Below are 18,606 nucleotides of genomic sequence, written 5' to 3' on the forward strand. Positions count from 1 at the left end.
CACTCCCCTGCGGCACACCTGAAATCACTGTTACTTCGGAAGACTTCTCTCCATTGAAAATGACATGCTACGTTCTGTTATCTAGGAACTCTTCAATACAATCACACAATTAGTCTGTTAGTCCATATGCTCTTATTTTGTTCATTAAACGACTGTGGGGAACTGTATCGAACGCCTTGCGGAAGTCTAGAAACACGGCATCTACCTGTGAACCCGTTTCTATTGCCCTATGAGTCTCGTGGACGAATAGCGCGAGCTGGGTTGCACACGACCGTATTTTTTGAAACCCATGCTGATTCCTACAGAGTAGATTTCTAGTCTCCAGAAATGTCATTATACTCGAACATAATACGTGTTCCAAAACTCTACAACTGATAATGGTTTTCGTTAGATTATTGTTTTGTGCTGTTCCTGTTTTATGTTTTATGATATTGATATTTTGTTACATCTGTTGTAGGTGATTCTTTAGGCTTTTGTAATTGGGAGACCCTTTATTTTCTTCGTGAATTAATGCTGAAGCTTATATTGACTCCAGTGCGTGTATGAATTATGGCACCTGAGATATTTGAGCTAATTGAGTTACTGCAGGTATACGTTATTTGTAAAAGAACACTTCTGTTTATCTGCGTGTTTAATCGCTACGATTACGTACGTCTGATTAGGTGAGTGGCGCAGAACAGTGGCTTGGCGATTGATAGCGTTAATTGGAATCACTATGCCTGATTGGTTGCGCAAATCGGCAGTTTGAACGAGCAATCATTACGCCGAATCGAGAACCGAAGCTTAACGGCAAAATTAACACTTCTGCTGCCAGGTGCCCAGACTGTAACTGGGGAGCTTTGTTAACACCTCTACAAGCTTGTTACGTAAAATCACAAGCGACACACTCTTCCGCTCGTATCAGCCGAATTCGGATCGGATGGTGGCTGTTTTAAAACACAGACACCGCTGTGACTTTTCCTTGTTCTTTTCGCGCTATCCATTATTGTGGCGTTCACGACACAAACTCGAGTGAGTTTACCAGGATAATGAATTCTTTCCAGGGCTTCACGGTCTGTAGTAACTACATTTCACCTGTGAAGTTTTGTCCAGTAAATGCACAGTGTGTTCGAGAGCTGTAAGATCAAAACCAAACCAGGGTTTGTAAACTATGTATTATTAGGTAAAACACCAACGCTCGGAAATGGATTTTGAAAGCCGAACGAGGCATTACAAAACAGACGTCCTCCTTAAGTAATACAACCATATTCCCAATACCTGGAGTATACCGAAGGAATGGCTTACATCCACCTTCATAACCGAGACAAAAGAATCTTAATGCCAAATTCGAGAACTACTACAACTTAGTTAACGTAATGAGTCATGCCTTGAAAGTATTTCATAAAGAAATACAGAAACAAACCATTTTTATGTAGGTTTACTCTTACCAAAGAGTATTTCGGACTTTCAACCGTCTTCAGGTTAGGAACTGAATAATTTTATATGATGATGATCGTTACAAAAACGATATATTGACGAAGAAATAAGTATTTGAGGTTAAGTGAAATACATAAAATGCAATTGCGTAAACAAATTTTTACGTAAAGGGGTTTGTTGCTGTATTACTTCAAGTAATTTAATGTACAGCTACGAAGCTAATGATCATTACCATGTACAAATTAGCTCTGAAAGCGTTCCTGAAAATTCTGAATAGTCGTCTAAGCGGAAAACAAGAGAAAATAACAACGATCAGAGTTCGGAGTGAGGAATGGTCTCGCAACAAAGGATCCCATGTTTTCTATCCACTTTTTATATCAAAAATGTCTCGACCAGCTAGTAAACTTTCATGAATGCGTTATTGATTATGCAGACGCATTTCACAATGTGAAACGTTGCATCCTTGCTTTTCAGCTACGTGCGAAAGCTATTAATTAAAATGAATAGCTATACTGAAATCAGACGGCCCCAATCAAGGTACCTGATGATGTTTCAGACATTTGAACACTAAAATGTGTCCGATATGGACAGACGTTATCTCTAACGCTCTTCAACTTCGATTCTGAAACATTTCTTTGGTTTGTCTTGCATGATAGCGCACACATCAAAAAAAGTTTTGCGTCACCTCGGTTCCTAGAGTTCTGCCACCTGTACACAAAATTGGATTCGAGATCAACATAAATATAATTTTCGCCCTTTTTATTGCCCAAGAAAACGACACACGCCTCCTGCATTGATGCATGCCTGTATTCGTCGTGGCATACTATCCACAAATTCATCAAGGCACTGTTGGTTCATTTTATCCCACTCCACAACGACGATTCGGCATAGATCCCTCGAAGTGGTTGGTGGGTCACGTCGTCCGTAAACAGCCCTTTTCAATCTATCCAAGGCATGTTCCATACGGTTCATGTCTGGAGAACATGCTGGCCACTCTAGCTGAGAGATATCGTGATCCTGAAGGAATTCATTCATAAGATGTGCACACTGGGGAGCGAATTGTCGTCCATGAAGACGAATTCCTCGACAATATGCTGCCGATATGGTCGCACTATTGGTCAGAGGACTGCATTCACGTGTCGTACAGCCGTTACGTCGCCTTCCATAATCACCAGCGGCGTACGTGGGCCCCACAGAATGCCACCCCAAAACATCAGGGAACCTCCAACTTGCTGCACTCGCTGGACAGTGTACCTAAGGCGTTCAGCCTGATCGGGTTGCCCACAAACACGTTTCCGACGATTGTCTGGTTGAAGGCATTTGCGACACTCATCTATGAAGAGAATGTGATGCTAGTGCTGAGCGGCACATTCGGCATGTTGTTGGGCCTATCTTTAACGCGCTGCATGGTGTCGTGGTTGCAAAGATGGACCTTGCCATGGACGTCGGAAGTGAAGCTGCGCATCTTGCAGCCTACTGCGCACAGTTTGAGTCGTAACACGACGTCCTGTGGCTCACGAAAGGCATTATTCAACATGGTGGCGTTGCTGTCAGGGTTGCTCTGACACATAATCCGTTGGTAGCGGTCATTCACTGCAGTAGTAGCCCTTGGGTGGAATGAGCGAGGCATGTCATTGACAATTCCTGTCTCTCTGTATCTCCTCAACGTCCGAAAAAAGTCGCTTTGGTTTACTCCGAGACACCTGGACACTTCCCTTGTTGAGAGCCCCTCCTGGAACAAAGTAACAATGCGGACGCGATCGAACAGCGGTATTGACTGTCCCGACATGGTTGAACTACAGACAATACGAGCCGTGTACCTCCTTCCTGGTGGAATGACTGGAAATGATCGGCTGTCGGATTCCCTCTGTCTAACAGGCGCAGCTCATGCATGGTTGTTTACATCTTCAGGCGGATTTACTGACATCTCTGAACAGTCAAACAGACTGTGTCTGTGATACAATATCCACAGTCAACGACTATCTTCAGGAGTTCTGGGATCCGAGGCGATGCAAAACTTCATTTGGTGTGTGTATTAAAGGGCTAACGGTGAATGATTAATGAACATCCGCTTTTTAGATGACTGTGTAGTATTTGCTGACTACGAAGAAAACATTAAGTCACTTCTTGAAAGAATGTATGTGACAAGTGCACAATTTAGATTTAATAACATTTCTCAAAAAATAGAAATCATTGTTATCAGCAGAAAAGAGAGCATACAATGGACTCATCTACTCAAATGGGAATGAATGTACCAGTTTAAAAAAATATCTGGGACAAATGGAATCAACATATTGGGATAAAAACTACAATTGGCATTGCTCAGAGAAAGTTAGAAGAGCTTAAATGTTGGAGGGAAGTCGTGATCTTCAGTTTTCATCGGCTGGTGAATCGGTATCAATTGTTATGGATGGAGCAGCGGCATGGAGAATAAACAAAACAGCACTATGAGCACGCAGAAGGCATATCAAATGTGGATATACTGGCGTGTGTTAAAAATATGACGCACAGATTACGTTATCAACGACGAAGTATTTTACCATGGTGAAAAGTCTTGAAAGCCCTAACTATGAACAAATGCAGAAAGACAGCTCACTTTTGGACACAATTTTTGAAACTTTAATTTCAGTTTCATGGAGCGTACCACCGAGGGAAAAATTTAAAGAAAACGTGTGCGTAGACAGTGGACTGTCCCGTGATAACAAAATCGGGCTGTTTTCCCAAATTTAGCATCTCGGTGACAACAGGTGAAAAGAGAGAACAATACTTCAGGATGGACGCCAACATTCTGTAACGAAACTGCCGTCTAGAAGAAGAACGAGGTCTTGAGTGACGAGTGATGAAGAGTTTGTATCACCATAGAGAGATTATGAAAAATGCAGGGAAAGAGAAGACAGTACCAATAACTATCAACAGACGAATGCGGCAGCAAGCGTTATGAGTACATTCAGTATACAATTAGATGGCATTGCTAAACAGTGGAAACGGAAAGTTAAAGAAGGTGTCGCATTAATATCAACATAGACATGTACACACACGCACGTACATTATCCAGTACGCAGAAGATGACCTCTAGTTTGCAATATGTCGCCAAACTCAAATATGGAAGAACAACCACCTAAAAACTTCAGTAAAGTTACCCCAACAAGGACATTTGCAGTAGACGCCAAAGTACGAGGGCTACTCGCAAAGTAAGTTTCGATCGGTCGCCGAACGGAAACCACTGCGAAAATCTGATGAAATTTGCGCATATGTTTTGGGCAGTTCTTACAATACGACCTTCGATCGTGGCACGTCGTTATTTTCAATTCGGAGCCACAATGGGTACTTAAAGATGCCCAGAAAATAGTTTCCCACACCAAGTACGAGGGCCTGGTGAGATATTTCTCATAATGTCGTGCAGCCAACATAACAGTCATGGGTTTCTTTCTTCATAAAAATTCTCGGCCGCACTCTGCAGGGGCAATGTAGATGCTCCTGCAGCGTTTCCGTTGATAAGTGTTTGACCACCCACAACACAGCCCGTAACTGGCTCGTCCTGAATTACACCTCTGCGGACATTAACAGCTGTCTATGAAGATATCATTTTGGTACAGACAACGAGCTATAGACGAGCATAGAGAATTGAAGGAAAGCATCTGCGGCTACCTTCTAAGACGAAGGTATTGGAAAGTTGTACAACACTACAAGAAATGTTAAAGCCGGTGCGGCAACTATGTACAAAAGTAAGTGTAAGGAGTAGCTAACTGTTGCAAATATAACATTTTTGATACTTACAGTCGTTTCCATTTCGCAAGCGATCGGAAGTTGCATTCCGAGTAGCCCCCGTAGCACTACGTCATATCAGTTTTCTGCCAAAAGGCAGGTTTTCACATGGTAGTTCTCCAGGTTGTCTGGTCTTCTGCCATCCTCTTCAGGTCTGCATAATTTCCTCTTTCCTTTTTTTCGTCTATCATTTTGTATCTCCTTCTTCCTCTCAGTCTTCTCCCACAAACGAATCTTTCCAAAGCATCAGCTAGCATGCAATTCCTTCTCAATGAATGTCCCAACCAGCTCTTTTTCCTTTCTCTTACAACCTTCAGCAGACATCTTCTCTCACCAACCCTTTCCAATACTCTTTCACTACTCACTCGTTCCATCCAGCTTATTTTCTCCATTTTCCTCCACATCAACATCTCAAATGCTTCTAACCTTTTTTCATCCTTTCGTCTCAGCGTCCATGTTTCTGCCCCATATAATGCCACATTCCAGTTAGGCTGTCATATCATTACGAACATGAATGCGGCGTCACCAATAAATTAAATATCCACAACACACGGAACACTGGGTATAAGACAAGGAAAGGTACGTAAATAAAATTCTAGAAAGTAATGACTAACCTTATTTCAACAAATGGAAGCTAACCTTTCTCAATAACTAAAGTAAAACAAGAAAACAATAGCCTAGTTTTTAGGGAAAATGAAAGAATGTGCCTTCAGAGATAAAGCACAGAACAATATTACATGAATTAAAATCTACTGTACAAATTAAAATATTGGTCAAGAATACTTAAAATGGAAACAAACAGATGGTAGAGCACTTGCCCGCGAAAGGCAAAGGTCCCGAGTTCGAGTCTCGGTCGGGCACACAGTTTTAATCTGCCAGGAAGTTTCAAAATATTGAAAGCTTATAGGAAGAAAAATTAGTTAAACAAGAAATCGATTACAAACCAATAGGAAAGAGATGTAGAACGACTGTGTCATATCTTCTGTGAAGACGAAAAGACTGTAAGTCTACTCCAAGAAGTATAGGAAAAGATAAAGGACGAGCTAATTGTACGATTCTCGGTTGCCCTTCACGTGTTCGTTTTGGCTTCAGCTGCTTTTGACTGTCAAAGAGCCTTTTACTTCTTTCATACCTGTGCTTTCGCAACTTCCTAACACGGCTATTTGCGCGCTGCATTTCTTTCACATCGCTTACAACAATCAAAGACACAAGCCTCCTTCTGATCTTACAGAACAAAGCCCGCGAAATTCCGTAGGGCGGCTCCTTGTGGGTACGTGTAACGAAGAGCTTCACGTCTCCGGAGCACGTGCGGAGCCGAAACAGTAGATCCCAAGACGCTGCTCGGCACACCCAGAGCCCGCCTTGTAGGCAACCCAACGAGCAGCTGAGCGCGGCGGGACGTCGCTACTTTACGGCACAGCCGTCGCTGGAAGTTTAGCCCGGCAATCTCGGAGGAGCATTAGGCCGCGTGTTTAATATCTTGTTAATGGCCGCCGGGTCGTTCTTATTAACAGTCGGCGCCACGCACAGTCGTCGTCGTCGTCGTCGTCGGCTGCTGCCTGCGCTGCTCGTCGCTTTTACAGCGCTCGCTCTCCCGCCCCCCTGCGCTGTGCTGGTAATGTCGCCGTAAATCTCCGCACATAACGAGCTTCAAATCTCGTGGCTTCAGCCGCCCAACTGCTGCGGCAAATTGCCGAATAAAAACAAAAACGAGGCGTGCGGTATAAACGCGTCGGCTTAGGGCATTGTGGTGTCCAAGAGTACTTGTAACTTCACCATATCTACAGCCCCCATTACTACTGCGAATGTTCAGGAAAGTCGTCAATTGCTATGCTTTTATTAGAGCCCTTTATATTTCGACACGATATGCTGTATTCGGAAGGAGCGTCATGAACATATAGTGTCGATTCAAATGATCATGAATACAAAGTAGTTCGCAAAATCTTCGCCGTATAACGCAATGAATGGGTGCTCTATTTAAATGCAGTACAGTTCCCACAGCAAACGAAAAGAACCTGGTAATATCAGCTTGCATAAACATATTGACTAGCTTCTGGAGCACATCGCATCGTATTCATACAATACTGCAACACTAAAAATAGTTTATGCTTCTAGAGTAATAATCAAAAAATTTCGTGTGACTAGGGCCTCCCATCGGGTAGACCGTTCATCGAGTGCAAGTCTTTCGATTTGACGCCACTTCGGCGACTTGCGCATCGATTGGGATGAAATGATGATGATTAGGGCAACACAACACCCAGTCCCTGAGGGGAGAATATCTCCGACCCAGACGGGAATCGAACCCGGGCCCTTAGGATTGACATTCTGTCTCCCTGACTACTCAGCTACCGGGGGCGGACATGTAGAGTAATGAAATTCCGGGAATACATTTATTTCGGTGACATACTGAAGTGATTAACACTGCCAGATCGCAGGTTAATGCAAGCGCGAGACGAGCCATTACAAATGCGAAATGCTGGTAAGTTAACAGCCGGTTTAACCGGCAGAATGTTGACTGCAAACATGCAGTCGTGCATGCAATGAAAACTTGACGGATGTTAGTTTGCGTGGTGGAATTCCATGTCTGTTTCACTTGGTCGTGCTCGATTGTAGACAGATCTGGTGACGGAGCAGGCCAAGGCAACATGTCGACACTCTGTAGATCATGTTCGGTTACAACAGCCGTATGTGGGCGATCGTTACCCTGTTGGAAAACACGCCCTGGAATGATGTTCGCGAACGGCAGCACAGCAGGTCGACTCACAAGATTCACGTACAAATTCGCACTCACGGTGCGTGGTATAACCACGCGAGTGCTCCTGCAGTCATACGAAATCGCACCCCAGACCATAACTCCAGGTGTAGCTCCACTGGTAAACTGACACCAGGGCATAACCAGCTTTCACCATAAAACACAAGAGGCCTTCAATCTGCCCTTCAATGAGCTCTCGAATGGCACAACTGAGGTCACAAATAGGAATAATTTGCGGTCTGTGGAACGCATGTCACAGAGCTTCTGGCTCGGAGCTGCCCTTGAGGTAGCTGATTTGTAACAGTTCGTTGTGTCAGTGTGGTGCAAATTGCTGCTCAGAGTGCTGCTGTGGATGGAGTACGATGGGCCACAGCCATATAAAGAAGACGGCGGTCTTCCCCTTGGTAGTGCCACGTGGCCGTCCGAAACCCGGTTTCTTGTGACTATAGATTCTCGTGACCACGGCTGTCAGCAATCGTATACAGTAGCTACAATCATGCCAAGTCTATCTGCAATATTGCAGAAAGAATATCCAGCTTCCGGTAGCCTTCTTCATCGTCTTAAAGGCATTCTTCATTAACATGAACTCACGACGTCCAGTCTCGAATTAATTAACGCTCACAATGTTCACAGCATTTATTTAAAGCAAACCTAATTTTTATCCTCGTAGTGTCGCTACTACTGCCTCTTTTATCAGACTGACGCGAAATTTGGACAGAAATCGTCTTTCAGATGTAGAGAAACGCCTACCAACTTTCATTTGTGTCGCATAACGCCTTCGTGCTGCTGCGATTCTTTTTAGACAGTGTATTTGGGGATAGTACCAAGAAACTATGTAAGGCCGGTAAACAAAATTTTAATTCTCACCTCAAAAAAATAAAGCTCCGTAATTAATAACAGGTTTCTTTTTAGGGACATGTCTTCTGCTTATCGTTAAACTGGAGCGGTGCAGTTGTATTTTGTTTTCACTATCGTTGTGGCGTGTCGAGGTACTTTGGCAAACGGCTTTTTACATGTACCAGAGCTGCAGACATACGACTATGAACTAAAAAACGTTGCAGTGTGATACTTACAAGCTTATAACTACCCCCCCTAAAATAAGACGAACTCATAAAATCTACACTGGATACAGAGATCGAGATTTGGAAGTGTTCCGAAAATAACGTATCATCTGTAAAGCAAAAACGCATGCAAGACATTAGTTGGACCAACGCTAAAGTATTGTACTTGCATTTTGAGTCCTTATGAAGCACTCATGACAACAGACGAACGATTTCAGAGTCGCGCTGCTGCCATCTTAATCCCAGGGGTGTTCAGAAAGTAATGTAACACATTCTTCTCCTGAAAGCTGGTTGTTTTTATTCATCAGTGCAATACACTATATTATACATTCCCACACTTTTCTCTACAGAACCCTATTTTTCAATATAATCTCTGTTCACTCCAAAGGCCTTACATCACCTTACTGGGAGGGCCCGTACGCCCGCATGGGACCACTCATCTGGTCGACGTAGGAGCCAGCGTCGTGCTGCACCACCCCATCATTCACCTACTGCTTCCCACGGAGTGCATGCTTCATTGGGCCAAACCGTTGGAAGTCATAATGTGTGAGATCCGGAGTATAGGGTAGATGAGGAAGAACGTTTCAAAGAAGTGTTGCGAGCTCTTTTCGGGAGCGCAGACTTGTGTGAGACGTTGTGTCGTCATGGTGAAAGAGAAGTTCGTTTGCATTTTTGCGGCGACGATAACGCTGATGTCGCGTCTTCAGTTTCCTGAGTGTAGCGCAATACATTTCAGAGTTGGTCGTTGCACCACGAGGAAGGACATCAAACAGAATAACCTCTTCAGATTCCAGACGACTGTTGCTACGACTTTACCGGCGGAGGGTAAGCCTTTGAACTTCTTCTTGGGAGGAGAGATGCTGTGACGCCAGTCAGTGGATAGCCGTTTTGTTTCCAGTTCTGAGTGATGTTTGATAAAGAATGGTCACGATCAGGCTCGTAATGGGCAAGCAATTGCGTACAGAACATCCTATGTTGTTCTTTACGGTCTTCTGTTAGGCGACGATAAACATAGTGGGCACACATCTTTGAGTACCCCCAAATGGCGGACGAATGTGTCAGTACTACCAACAGGGGCGACCAGTTGAGCAGCGACGTGTTTAATTATGATCCGTCGATTACCTCGAATGAGAGTGTCCACACGTTCCAGCATTGCAGGTGCCACAGCTGTGTGCTGCCGGTCGTCACGATGGAGATCGGACTAGTTTGCGCGACCTTGTTGCGGTGATGACAGACACCTCACCTACCGACTCACCGTGCTTTTGTTGACTGCCAGGTCTCCCTATGTATTTAGCAAGCGCCTATGAATATCTGCAATGCCCTGTTTTCCTTCAAGAGACACTCAATAAGAACTCTCTGCTTGTAAAACATCTATGTTACAGTCGTCATTTTCGAGGTTACATAATAAGAGCTGAATGGAAATATTCCACCATGTCCCACAACAAATTACTCTCTTTTTTCAACTGAAATAAGCTGAGAGAGATAAGTGTGTTGCATTACTTATCAAACCACCTCACAGAGCCACATAGGCCATACCTAAGTGTTACAGAGATTCTTGGAGACCAAAAAAAGCAGTCATTCGCGGAATGTCGGCGTTGACCTTCCGAAACCCTGTTAGATAAGTTTAGAGAGTCTGTTTTCGAGTACGATTTTCCTAAATTTTAAAATTTGTCTGTTCATTCGGAAGTTACATTACTTCCCATTAACATTTGTGTTCAGTAGATCGCGACAGTTATCTTGCAGTACTTCGCGTAATTCTGCTACACTCAGCATCGGTCAAAAGATACAACAATTTGTGCTACCTCTTTGCGTGATCACTGAGGCAATTTTGCATCTTTTTGGAGCCGGTCTGTCTTTCGCCCATTTGAATGCTCCTCCAGATTAAGAGCAAAGAGGACCTCCATTTTTTTTATAACTACCATTCGCCGTTCTGTTTTCTGTTGTCGACGATTCTAGTTGCCGGTGTCATATTTGGAGAATTTCTTATCTGTGTTCCGATTTAAGAGCAGTACTACCACTGTCTGGTGGCGATCTCTGCTGGTCTCGTCATTCTATGATGAAAGAATCGGGAGAGTTCATTTCAGGTGCATAAGTTCATAGCATTTTTTTCTTTTACATGTTGGCATTCTGGTTGCTATGGGTTTACAGATCTACTATCATTTCTATTCGTGGTTCACTGTTGCAATGTGAGTATTTTGTCATTTCGAGATAGTGAGTGGAGCTGTGGACTATAGAAAATTGAGTGCCAGGTGGAGAACTCGGAACATTTCCGGCATATTCTACTGTTTGAGTTCAATATAGGTCTGACAGCAGTGAAGGCACCCAGAAAAAATTTGCGTCGTGTATGGGGAAAATGTCATTGGACCGAGCACGGCAAGAGAATGATTTTCTTGTTTTAAGGAGAATCGTTTTGACATTAGTGACAATCCGTGTTCCTGAAGACCTTCGGGATTTGATGGAAATCGTTTAAACACTCTAATTCACAATGATCAACGTTGTGTGCGCGAGAACTGGAAAATGTGATGAACTGTAATCTTTACAACATCATGGGACATTTGCATGCAATGGGGAAGGTCAAATAATCGGGCGTATGGGTACCGCATACTCACAGCCAAAATCACAAAAGCCAACGGGTGGCCAGATGTGTATGTCTGCATGTTCGTCAACAACTGGATCGTGAACAAAACCGACCATTCCCATCCTGTATCGTTAATGGTAAAGGTAAATCGTGTCTCTGTGCTAACGTAAAGTACACACATCAAAAGAAGTTTAGCATCACCCTGGTTCCCAGAAAATCTGAAAATAGGCGTTGTCTGTGGATATTGTATCACAGACACAGTCCCTTTGGCTGTTGAGAGATTTCATTAAACTCGCCAAGAGATGTAAACAACCACGCATGAGCAGCGCCTGTTAGACGGAGGGGGCTCGACAGCCGATCGGTTCCAGTCATTCCACCAGGAAGGAGGTACACGGCTCGTCTTGTCTGTAATTCAACCATGCCTAGACGGTCAATACCACGGTTTGATCGAGTCCGCTCTATTATTTTGTGCCTGCAAGGTCTCTCAACAAGGGAAGTGTCCAGGCGTCTCGGAGTGAACCCAACCGATGTTGTTCGGACATGGAGGAGATACAGAAAGACAGGAACTGTCGATTACATGCCTCGCTCAGGCTGCCCAAGGGCTACTACTGCAGTGGATGACCGCTGCGTACATACTCAAACTGTGCGCAATAGGCTGCATGATGTGACGTCCATGGCGAGGTCCATCTTTGCAATGACGACACCATGCAGCGCGGTACAGGTGGGGCCAACAACATGCCGAATGGACCACTCAGGATTGCCATCACGTGCTCTTGACCGATGAGTGTCGCGTATGCCTTCAATCAGACAAACGGCGGAGACGCCTTAGACACGCTGTCCAGCGAGTGCATCAAGTCGGACATTCCTTGCTGTTTTGGGGTGGCGTTATGTGGGGTTGTCGTACGCCGCTAGTGGTTATGGAAGGGTCCGTAACTGCTGTACAATAAGTGAATGCAATCCTCCGACTGACAGTGCAACCATATCGGCAGCATATTTGCAAGGCATTCGTCTTCATGGACGATCATTCGCGCGCCCCATCGTGCACGTGTTGTGAATGATCTCCTTCAGGCTAACGAATCCGTCAACTAGAGTGGCCAGCATGTTCTACAGACATGAACCCTATCGTCCATACCTGGAATAGATCGAAAATGGCTGTTTATGGACGAGGTGAGCCATCAACCACTCTGAGGGATCTACGTCGAATCGCCGTTGGGTATTGGGACAATCTGGACCAACAGTGCCTTGGGGAACTTGTGAATAGAATGCCACGACGAATACAGGTATGCATCAATGCAAGAGGACGTGCTCTTGGGAATTAGAGGTACCAGTATGTACAGCAGTCTGGACCACCACCTCTGAAGGTCCCGCTGTGCGGTGGTACAACGTGCAATGAGTAATAAAAAGAGTTCAAATGATATTTTTGTTGATCTCTATTCCAATTTTCTGTACAGGTTCGGGAACTCTCAAAAACGAGCTGATGGAAAATTTTTTGTATATTTGTAAAGGAAAGAAATGGCTGAGCCCAAGCAAAAGCACCACTTTCCGTATAATAATCTGTGTGCATCCACAAAAGATAATCTTATGCATCTGGTTGATCAGCGACGGTGTGGTGTACTACGAATTGCTTCCCCGAGACGCGATCGTCACTGTTGACATTTGTTGTCAAGAGCTGAGACGTTTTGCAGACGCAGTCCCACAACCACTACCAGCAAAACTGCGTGTTCTGCTACTCCTCGATAACACCTACCCGCATTGTGGTAGACCGACAAAAACAGTATACAGGCGTTGGGTTGAGAAGTCATTCCACATCCACCTTATTCAGTTGCTGTTCCGGGCCAAGATTTTCACCTTTTTCGCTCTGAATCGAACAGCTTTCAGGGAACTTTCTTTCCGGTGAAAATTCGCTTCCGAAAATGGCTCGACGAGTTCCTTGCCTCGAATCCACGTTATTTCTACACTTTCGGAATCGTAAACGTTACTCCAGCGTTGGCAGAATGGTGTAAATCGTGAAGGACAGTATATTATTGATGACTGAAGACAGATTTCAGCTATCAGTCGTCCTTTTTAAATTTTAATGACGGTTCTAGATTTCAGCTAGAAACTAGCTATTCTCAATGCTAAGAGTACAAGAGGTACATTGTTACATGATGTCATAAAAAAGTTGGAATTAATCGCTTAACTCATTTGGTTTGTATATTACATACCACTAGAATTTTTTATCAGTGCATGTATTGCCTGTTGTTCGGGCTTCATCATCATTTCATTGAATACCACTGTTTGCGGAAGGCTGGCTGTATGGAAAACACATAGGCTGGTTACGTACTTCACATACATGGCGCCATGTAACAGATGTGTTCTCTATACAGCCCGCCTTCCGCCAACAGTAGTATTCAATGAACTCTGGATGAAGCCCGACTAACACGCATTACATGTTCAAATAACTTACAGGTTTGCTGCCGGGTGACGTCGTCGACCACTGCCGATATTTCGACAGGAGCACACCCTGCCATTCTCAAGGAACAACTGCAAGGAAGAAGCACTGTGCAAGGGAATTTAATACCACGGTTCGCAGAGGAGAAACAAGGAAGATACCACACACAGAACAAGTAACCGCAGAGTCAACACAACCAAAGATAACCAACATCAGAAATATCGATAGTGACTATTAATCAACAGGTGAGGTAGCACTAATTCTGTCCCTCTGGTTTTTGATGAGAGACAGAGCCGTATTCCAAGCAACATTTAAACAAAATCCACCATCTCCGTTTATAAGGTTGCTTGATAGTTCGATTTCAACAGCTTCCTTAATAACACTATCGGCCGGTCGGTGTGGCTGAGGGGTTCTAGGTGCTACAGTCTGGAACCGCGCGACCGCTACCGTCGCAGGTTCGAATCCTGCCTCGGGCATGGATGTGTGTGATATCCTTAGGTTAGTTAGGTTTAAGTAGTTCTATGTTCTAGGGAACTACTGATGACCTCAGAAGTTAAGTCCCATAGTGTTCAGAGCCATTTGAACCATTTTTGAATAACACTATCCCAATAGCTGGACGTGCAAGCCAGAATCTCCGTGTTGTTGTATTCCATAGGATGACCGGTGTCAAGGCAATGTTCTGCAATAACGGATTTACTCGGCTGTTTGTAAGCGTGTGTGACGCTTATGTTCAATACACCGGTCTTCCATAGTCCTGATTGTCTGACCAATATATGACATGCCACAACTGCAAGACTACAGACACCACCAGCCTTACGCAAACCAAGATCATCTTTTACGGACGCCAACAGGGTATTTCCGCAAAATGCTGCCAATACTGTTGGAAATGCTTCCTGCGTAAGGCAAAAAGGCCATAGACTTAGGTGCCACTTCGTTGCTATCGTCACTCACCCGTTGCACAGAAGGCTGATAGCGCAACGCACGTTTTATCTGCCTCTCACTATAACCATTCTGACGAAAGGTTACTTAGAGATGTGATAGCTCAGCCGCCAAACTTTCAGGGTCTGAGATAACGTGGGCCCTGTGAACCAAGGTACGACGTACTCCTTCACGCTGAGCTGGATGGTGACAACTATCAGTTCGCAGATGCAAGTCAGTATGAGTAGGCTTCCTATAAACAGAATGTCCCGACGTACCATCAGTCTTCCTTCTGACCGACACATCAAGGAAGGGAAGGCATCCATTCTTTTCCACCTCCATAGTGAACTGAATATTCAGGTATTCCAAAAACCGGTTTAAATTCTCACTACCAGAGGCCAAACAACAAAAGTATCGTCTACATATCTGAAAAAACACGCAGGTTTCAAGGTCGCTGACTCCAATGCACGTTCCTCAAAGTCCTCCATAAACAAATTAGCCACAATAGGTGACAACCGACTTCCCATTGCAACTCCATCAACCTGTTCGTAGTACTGACCATTGAATAAAAAGTAAGTGGAAGTCAGCACATGTCGAAACAAATTTGTTAACTCGACACCAAACTTAACCTCAATTAGCTGCAACGAATCAGAGACAGGAACGCGAGTGAAAAGAGAAACCACATCAAAATTGAGTAAAATGTCAGAGTCATTCAAACGCAATCCCTGCAATCGACATAAGAAATCTGCAGAGTTCTTAACGTGGTGTTCCACACGTACATATTAGTGGGCTCAACAAACTAACAAGATGTTTAGCTACACGATATGTCGGAGCACCAATATTAGAAACAATAGGCCTCAACCGGACAGCCTCTTTCTGGACCTTAGGGAGGCCATATAATCTAGGTGGTACAGCACAGTAAGAATTAAGACTCTTGATAGTCTCCCGTGACAAAGAACTTTTCTTCAGGAGGTTATTAGTCTTTCTCTCAACACTCTTAGTAGGGTCAGCACCGATTTCACGATACGCCAAATCAGAAAGTAGACACTGCATCTTTTGAATGTAATCGTCCTTGTTCAACAAAACCGTGGCATTTCCCTTGTCCGCAGGTAAAAAAACAACATCAGGATCCATTCTGAGTGAACGTAAAGCAGCCGCCTCAGCTGCTGTAATGTTACACATGGGTGGACGGGCCCCAGTCAACACACGACAAGCTTCCCTCCTAACCTCTTCCGCAGCCTCGGAAGGTTGTTTGTAAACAGCCTGTTCAATAGAACTAATTAAATCAACGACTGGCAAACTCTTAGGCGTCGGTGCGAAATTCAAACCTTTCCCCAGTATAGTGGATCCTTTCACGAACAAGAGCTAAACCAGCACGTTGCTAGATGCGATTGGAGGCAGGAGAATTAATATGTTGCACAACCTTAGCAAACGTTGGAACCACACTATGATTTCGACACTTCAGTAAAAACGATAATGCACATTCCAACCTTACTCTATTTCTACAAAGTTTATCCAACCTCCGCAAGCAACGATACATTTCGTCCCCGTAGAGGTAAACAATGTGAGACCTTAACTTTTCCCAGCGAACTGAATGTTCAAATAACTTACGGGTTTGCTATCGGGTGACGTCGTTGACCTGTTGTGGCATGTCATATACTGGTCACACAGTCAGGACTGTGGAAGACCGATGTTTTGAACATAAACGTCACACACGCTTACAACAGCCGAGCAAATACGCTATTGCAGAACATTGCCTTGACACCAGTCTATCTGCAGGAAAACTGTCGGAGTTACAACGCCAGAATCTCTCCAAAATGATTATAGAAGCGTGGTAATGTACTGATGTTGATATCTTAGCCTTAAAATTCATATGTCTGAACCAGCTGATGACGCTTTTCGGCGCCAGCTCCACTCTCACTATCACAAGTCCTTAATTTATTGCTGTTGTGTGCTACTTCGTACATAACAGTAAGCAGATTTGCGCACAGAGTGGTTTAGCAGCTGTCGTCATAGAGAAGTAGAAAAGTAACAGAAATGAGTAGCCAACAGGTAAAAATATTAAACAGAAGTTTTGCCCAACTTATAACTTTCTCCAAGCATTGTGAAGAAATTTTACGACAGAATAAACAGCAGCTAAGTCTAGAAATTACAAGAAGCGAACGGGAGAACTTCGTGTAGAGTGTGGCTCGCGGTACTATTGCACGATCGAATTGTCTAAGGCTGACTAAGATAAGACTGCATTCGTTTCCGTTGGCAACTGTGAGACGCCGGTGAGAGTGGTATCGGTCTTTGATACTTCAAAGGGAACTGCGAGACGTTTTCACAGCCATCAAGTGCCACATACCTCCGGGGCTCCGGGAACGTACCAAGGACTTGCTATCCCAATGTGAACCACCACACTATTAACCAGGTGCCATAATGTCTCTTCTCAACACTGTATGCAGTATTGGTGAGTCACCCCGTGAATGTCCTAGTTAAAAATATCATGGTATTCGTTTCCTTAGCACAAACATGTAATTTTTATGTACAGATGCAAGAATTGTAACTGGGGCAAGGCTCCACGACTGCAGGAAATACGTTTCCATATAAAGACATCCAAGTCACCCACAGTTACCCACTGTTTCTCGGGATGCTGCTCAGACCAGATCCACATCATGGCAACGGTACATCGAAGTAGATTGAGTTTTGACCGCACACCTAATCATAAACATCGCATTTCACGGTCTGGGGGCTCAGTATCAGTACACTACATGTCGCCATAGAATGATATATGTCGCGTAAGGGTACTTCACGAGCCGTTCATACGAGCGTTATCGTCGACATGGCAAGGTATGACGATTTCCGACCACAGAATTCCTTTAGTACTGGTCTGTCGCACAATGTTCAAGCCAATGTCTGTAACATGAGGCAACATTTGGAAGAATGGTGATAATCGTGATCACATGTTCTGCCCAGCATGTAAGTTCAGTACTATTCAGTTCTTCTGTTTTTTTGTTGCCGTTCTTTTCGTAGCCATATATGATGCATTTTTTTTGTTTCAATTACCCTGGTACCTTTTTCTTCCTTTCGTCCTCTTCCTAGTTGCCATTCCTTACAATGCGCCATTTTTTACTATGTATCTTCTCAGACATTGCCCAAGGTAACTGCTTTTCCTTCTCTCAAATCTTTATAAGAGTGTAATAGCAATTTTCAACATCCGCCGTTCATGGGCACATGAAAAACCTTTTGGCTCAATTCAGACCCGACGCCCTCAGAAGATTAAGATGAATGAGTGTGTTGGAATTCTTGGTGACTGTTTGATTCGTATATTTTCTCAGGTTCTTACGTTATACCGGATGCTATCTACAGGCAGTTAATTTACAACTGTCTTCCAGACTTACCAGAGGGTGTTTGTTTAAAAATACAAGGTAGTGCTCAATATTTGCGCCAATGCTGTTATTTCAGTTATATTGTTGGAGATGATCTGGATAATAGCCAGTGCAGCGTATGCGTAAGTGAGGGAGAAAGAAATCAGAGGCTACCGAAATAAACTTCCTGTCGTATGTAGCGGGTTAATGCTTGATGAGAGCTAGAGGAGAAGAGCTTGTAGTTAAGAGCCCAGATGATACAATAACGAAATAAACGAACAAGTAGTAACAGTACCGCAAAGGATTCCTGAATCTAGGAAAAGTGAAAGAGCTTT

The sequence above is a fragment of the Schistocerca serialis genome, chromosome 5, assembly GCF_023864345.2.
Source record: "Schistocerca serialis cubense isolate TAMUIC-IGC-003099 chromosome 5, iqSchSeri2.2, whole genome shotgun sequence".
Lineage (NCBI taxonomy): Eukaryota > Metazoa > Arthropoda > Insecta > Orthoptera > Acrididae > Schistocerca > Schistocerca serialis.